General features: G+C 44.0%; 1 long non-coding RNA gene across 2 annotated transcripts in view; it reads left to right on the plus strand.

Moving 5' to 3' along the window:
* The window catches only part of LOC135055760 (uncharacterized), a 106,090-nt gene extending 103,072 nt beyond the window's left edge, over window positions 1–3,018 (plus strand). For both annotated transcript variants that reach the window (XR_010243804.1, XR_010243805.1), the window contains one exon: window positions 2,030–3,018. This is a non-coding gene — a long non-coding RNA (uncharacterized LOC135055760). The remainder of the gene's footprint in view (window positions 1–2,029) is intronic.
* Window positions 3,019–6,000: the final 2,982 nt, after the last annotated feature.

Genomic DNA, 6,000 nt, shown 5'->3' on the forward strand with positions numbered 1-6,000 from the left:
TTATCACCGGCATTATAATTTCACCGCTCTCAATCTCCAAACATCACTTCATATTTCATCGCTCTCAAGCTACATTTATTATTTGACTGGTTCCAGCCAGTACCCACTCCGTGCCAACATCAGTCTGGTTCCAGCCAGTACCCACAGCAGCCGTTTTATCCACAGCAGCCCAGCTTTTCCTGGAACACCAGCTGGTACGATCCGGGGCTATCTCCATTGCTACAGTCGGGCCTGGTAAGGACTTTCCAACTAGAAGATTATAAGAACTATCTCACACTACCAGAGCCCTGTGGCCCTTGCCACCCTGTAGTACCCAGGAACTGTATTTATTCTCTGCTGATTTTTATGTTTTCTTTTTACTACTGCTGTGTTACGGAGTTTTGTCATAAATAAACATCATTGACTTTTATCCTGGTTGTCGTGGTCACGCCTTCGGGCAATTCTGTTACATGTTACTTACATGTCTAGGGGTCTGATACAACCTCCCAGGTTCCACTATACCTCAGCCCCTACAACTGAGGCTGCCTCCCGTCAGCTCGGGCCCTCAGTTGTGACAACAGTTGTGCAAGGTGGCTACGTGGTCCTCAGTGAACACGTTCATAAGGTTCTATGCCTTTGATACTGCCGCCTCCCAGGATGCTTCCTTTGGACGCAGGGTTCTTGTGCCTGCTACAGTGCGTCGTCCCCCCCCCCCCCCCCATAAGGAACTGCTTTAGGACATCCCCAATGTCATTCCCTGTGGAGCCCAGTGTACCCCACAGCAGAAAACGAGATTTACGGTAAGAACTTACCGTTGTTAAATCTCTTTCTGCGAGGTACACTGGGCTCCACAGGGCGCCCACCCTGATGCACTTAGCTGCTTTGGGTTGGTATGGCATTAGCCGCTGATACTTTCTCCTGTCGTGAGAGTGTGGTGTATGTGGCTACTAACAGTTGTCTCTTTTGCCTGCTACTGCATTGGACTGGTTAACAAAAACTGAGGCGGGGTTATAGAGGAGCCGGCGCTGGGCATTCTGGGAACAGTCAAAGCTTTGAGCCTGTTGGTGCCTCGGATCAAGATCCTACTCTACACCCCAATGTCATTCCCTGTGGAGCCCAGTGTACCCCGCAGAAAGAGATTTAACAACTGTAAGTTCTTACCATAAATCTCGTTTTGTCTCTGTATTATTGTGTGGGCTACTTTAAAGTTTATTCCGAGGTAGCTACATGATCTTGCTATCTTTTTTGAAACTATTGCTTGATTTGCTACCCTTTGTATCCACAAATCTTAAATGTTCTGTATTCTCTACATTGATATTTTCTGTCTTTTATGCAAATACCAAAAAATACATTTATCAACAAAAAAAAAATCAAGTATCATTTGACAATTATGGGGTCTATTTATGAAGTAGTGAAAAGTGTGGAGAAGTTACCCATGGCAACCAATCAGTGTTGCATACTATACACTCTTTTCACTGCTTCATGAATAGACCACTAAGGGGGAAATTTACTAAGTAGTGATAAGAGCGGAGAAGTGAGCTAGTGGAGGAGTTGCCCCATCAACCAATCAGCAGCTCTGTATAATTTTATAGTCTGCAAATTATAGATGTTACTTCAGTGCTGACTGGTTGCCATCGGCAGCTTCTCCACTGGCTCACTTCTCCGTTTTTATCACTGCCTTGTAAATGTCCCCCTAAGTCATCTAATGTGCTTGTGATTGCATTTACATTGGAAAAATTATCCATATGCTTAAAGAACATACAGCATTGCGCAGGTCCCCTTAGAAAATAATTTCAAGGTATGGGCAGCAATAATCCACCAGTGGCTAGACATTTTGTAGAGATGAGACAAAACAAAAATTGGACTTCAAAGTAATGCCTATTGACCACATACTGCCATTTAAAAGAGGGAGTGATCACAATAGATGTTTGCTGCAACGTGAAAGTTGATGGATTTATAATGAACTTCATTTTCTTGTTTTCTATAAGTGTAACTTCACATGTTACAATCTTTTTTCTTTTTTTTTTTTCCTTTGGATCATCACATTCAGAATTATAGTGATCATCCTATGTGGTGACAGGACGTTATTTCCTATCTGCAGCATTCACCTGCTCGTTTTTCAACGTTGTGGAGCCGGCCGGTCCATTAGTTGATGCAGCCACCCCAGTGCTAAGGGGCAAGGAATTGGACACTTTTCACCAGCGTGATCCCGGAGACAGCTATAAATATCTCAGCAACAGGGAGAGGTACTAATATATGGGTGCAGTGCTGACTGTACCCTAAGTGCTTGCTGGAGTTCTAATTGTGCTGCATTGCATACAAGTTATGCTTATTGCTTACAAGGCTAACAATTCTTTGGAATGAACTGCTTATTAAAGCAAAACATGCTGATTTTGGTCCTAATTCTGAGTTGATCGCAGCATCAAATTTGTTAACAGTTGGGCAAAACCATGTGCAGTGCAGGATGGGGGCAGATATAACATGTGAAGAGAGAGTTAGATTTGGGTGGGGTGTGTTCAAACTGAAATCTAAATTGCAGTGTAAAAAAAAAAAAAGCAGCCAGTATTTACCCTGCACAGAAACAATATAACCCACCCAAATCTAACTCTTTCTGCGAATGATATATCTGCCCCCCCTGCAGTGCACATGGTTTTGCCCAATTGCTAACAAAGAATTACCCCCTTAATCCATACTAACCCACATTAATGATCCAAGTTTGTGCTGGACTTTTTATGCTAATTTGCTTGGCCCGTGTGCTTTTAAACTCATATTTAATGAATATTAAAAGAAAGTGCTTCTAACCAGGAAGGATATGCATGCTGAACTAACCTGCTTATAGCAAAACAGGATTTGAGGTCATTTCCAGGGATACATCCCACAAGGGATTAAGATCTAATATAATCCTCCAATTCTGGAAAGAGATGATCGCATGTGCGTAGTTTTAGGTGTTATTAGAACATCATAAACATTATAAATATTGTGATGATGGCAATGTTTTGTTCATTTTGATACTGGCCGGTATCTATTTTTATTATTGTGTATATGTGTATATATTTTTATTTATAAAAATATCAAAGTAAAAAGCGCTGTTTCATCCTTTTTAATTTTGTATTTTGGAGGTATTTGGTATTAAGTCCTCGAGATTGGCTGCTCTTACGTTGACTGGTGACTGCGCCAGGTGTATAATTTAGCAGAGACTATGTGGTGATACATACTGTACTTGTATGCACAGTATGTCGTATTTATGTGCTTGTGTGTACAGATATCTCTCTCTCTCTCTCTATATATATATATATATATATATATATTTACTGTAGGTCCATATATATTGAAACACTGACAGTTTTTTTTTTATTTAACTGTTTACCAAAATATTAAGCTTACAGTTACATAATGAATATGGTTTTGAATTAATATGTAGGCCCCTTGTTTTCAAGGGACCAAAAGTAATTGGACGTTTGACTCAAAGGCTGTTTCATGGACATAAGCGGGAATATGTACTCACGGCGGATATGATGCTGGCTGTTCGTATCCCAACAGCGGCATCTTGCCCGCCAGAATGCCAGCAGCGGGGTGAACGCTACGAGTCCCCTTGCAGGCACTGTGGCTCACTGCGCTCGCCACAGGATCTAGACCCACTCTCTGGGTGTCGGGATTCCGGCTGAAGGGATTCCGGCATCTGTATCCTGACTGCCGGGATCCCGACACATGGCAAAGTGGGCTATTCCTTTGTTATTTTATCAATAAACAGCTAAAAGGTTTGGAGATAATTCAAAGTGTGGCATTTGCATTGGAAGTTGTGGCTGTGAAACCAAAACGTGGTCAAAGGAGCTCTAAATGCGGAGGAGATATACAAAGGGGGGGCAGCGGTCAGTAAGCAGTGACCCAGCATGTGCATATGTCCGATCACCTAACTATATAGCAGCAGCGGAGTTGTGGGCTGTTGGGCAGTCAGTGGTGACCTGGCATATGTCGGGTCACCTGTTTATAGCAGCAGTGCGGTTGGGGGCAGAGTGGCCAGTCAGCTCTGCAGAAGACTCTGCACAGTTCAGAGTGGCCAGCTGTTGGGGGAGCCGATCCCCTACCCAGGCTACTCTGATTGCTTCCTCTCCGTTATTGGCCAGAGAGAACAGGGAGAAGGCAGGTTCTCTGCTCTTCTCCAGACAGCAGCCTCCTTACGTGAACCAGATGTTATTTTCTTTATAAGCAAAATGGAAAGCTCAGTGGAGAGAGAGAGAGAGAGAGTACCCGCTAATCCGCTCCTAACTGCCATGTTACAGGCTAATTTTGAAAAGCGACTAGAGCTGATTGGTAGTTTATCTCTACTTTATCACTCTCTCCAAGGCTTAGTACATCTGGTCCTGCAAGTGAAACAGGTGATTCTTATGCTGCAAAAAAAATTAAAAACCATCAGATAGCGGGAATCTTAGGAGTGGCCAAAGTAACTTTGGTACATTCTGAGAAAAAGAGTGAACAACACTCTCCATGAGGTAAGCATATCATTATCCAAGTCTACCATAAAAAAGACTTCCCGAGAGCATCACAGGTATAAAGCACTTAGAAGCCTCAAGAATAAAAAGGCCAGATTAAACATTGCCAAAACACATCTTAAAAATGTCAGTTCTGGAACAGCGTTCTTTGGACAGATGAAACGAAGATCAACCTGTATCAGAATGATGGGAAGTAACTCTATGTAGAAGACTTGGAATGGCTCATGATCTGAAGCATGTCACATCATCTGTAAACCATGGTGGAGTCAGTGAGATGGCATGTTCCTGCATGGCTTCCAGTGGCACTGGGTCACTAGTGTTTATTGATGATATGACAGAAGTAGAACTATGAATTCTGAAATGTATAGAGATATTTCTGCAGCGGGGTACACTGGTATTCCACAGGGAATAACATTGGGGTGTAGAGTTGGATATTGATCCGAGGCACCAACAGGCTAAAGCTTTGACTGTTCCTAGGATGCACTGCACCGCCTCCTCTATAGCCCCACCTCCAGGCTCTGGAGCTCAGTTTGTAAGTTGGTGCTGTGCTAGGCAGCCCTGAAAAGAGCTTTTTAAGAAAACTTCAAGGGCTGCAGCACTTTTTATGTCATTCTGACATGCTGTGCTGTGGTTCCATTACCTCCCTCAGCGGCGCTGCATACTCCCACGGCCTGGTTCCCAGGTACTTGCAGTGGTAACGCATCGGTTTCTAGGCACACCACCGCTGCTGCTCTCCTGGATCGCGTGGCTGCATGACAGGGAGGAGGTAAGAGGGTCCCCCAGGTGGGACCTGCCGGTAAATCACGATCCAGTCGCGGTCCCAGTGAGACGGACTGCACCGCTGCCGTGGACACTGTGGCCGTACAGGGACCCCACTATATCCACCAGGGCAGGGAGCACAGGTGGGATTTACAAAAATCAGTTTGTAATAGGCTCCATAGTACCCGGTGGTGAAGTCCAGCAGAGGGGATAAGGCGCTGACCTGTAGCCCCTCCCCCAGCTCCGGGCACCATCTACTGCTGGTGTTGCCGCCCTGGAGCTGCATTTCTCTCTCCCTCACTCCCTGCTGAGATTTTGGCGCCATCTTCGCTACTAGCTGGGCTGATCTCCGGGACTGCTGGGCACTGTCTCCTCTGTAAAACCGCCTGTCTTGTCAGCGCTGTGTATTTACAGACACTCAAGTATTGTACATGTCATTTTAGACAGTGTTAGTTAAGAACAAGTGTACTGCTATATGAATATTTAGTACACGTATTCTGTGATATACATCCAGTGTTTACTGTGCATTATCTGTATACATACATATCTATATGTAGATTTACTAGTCCAGTGCAGTCTTATTGTTTATATGTAATCATTTCTGCATTGTACCTGTGACTGTGTGTGCCTATACCTGCTGTGTGGATTCTATTCTGTGTATCACACGTATTGGTATCACTATATTCTGTACCCTGGGGGGCTAAGTGCGTCAGGGTCTCATAAAATATAGTGTTCCACAGGATATTCTGTTTTCCATTTTTCACTGTGTGTT

The sequence above is a fragment of the Pseudophryne corroboree genome, chromosome 3 (genome assembly GCF_028390025.1).
Source record: "Pseudophryne corroboree isolate aPseCor3 chromosome 3, aPseCor3.hap2, whole genome shotgun sequence".
Lineage (NCBI taxonomy): Eukaryota > Metazoa > Chordata > Amphibia > Anura > Myobatrachidae > Pseudophryne > Pseudophryne corroboree.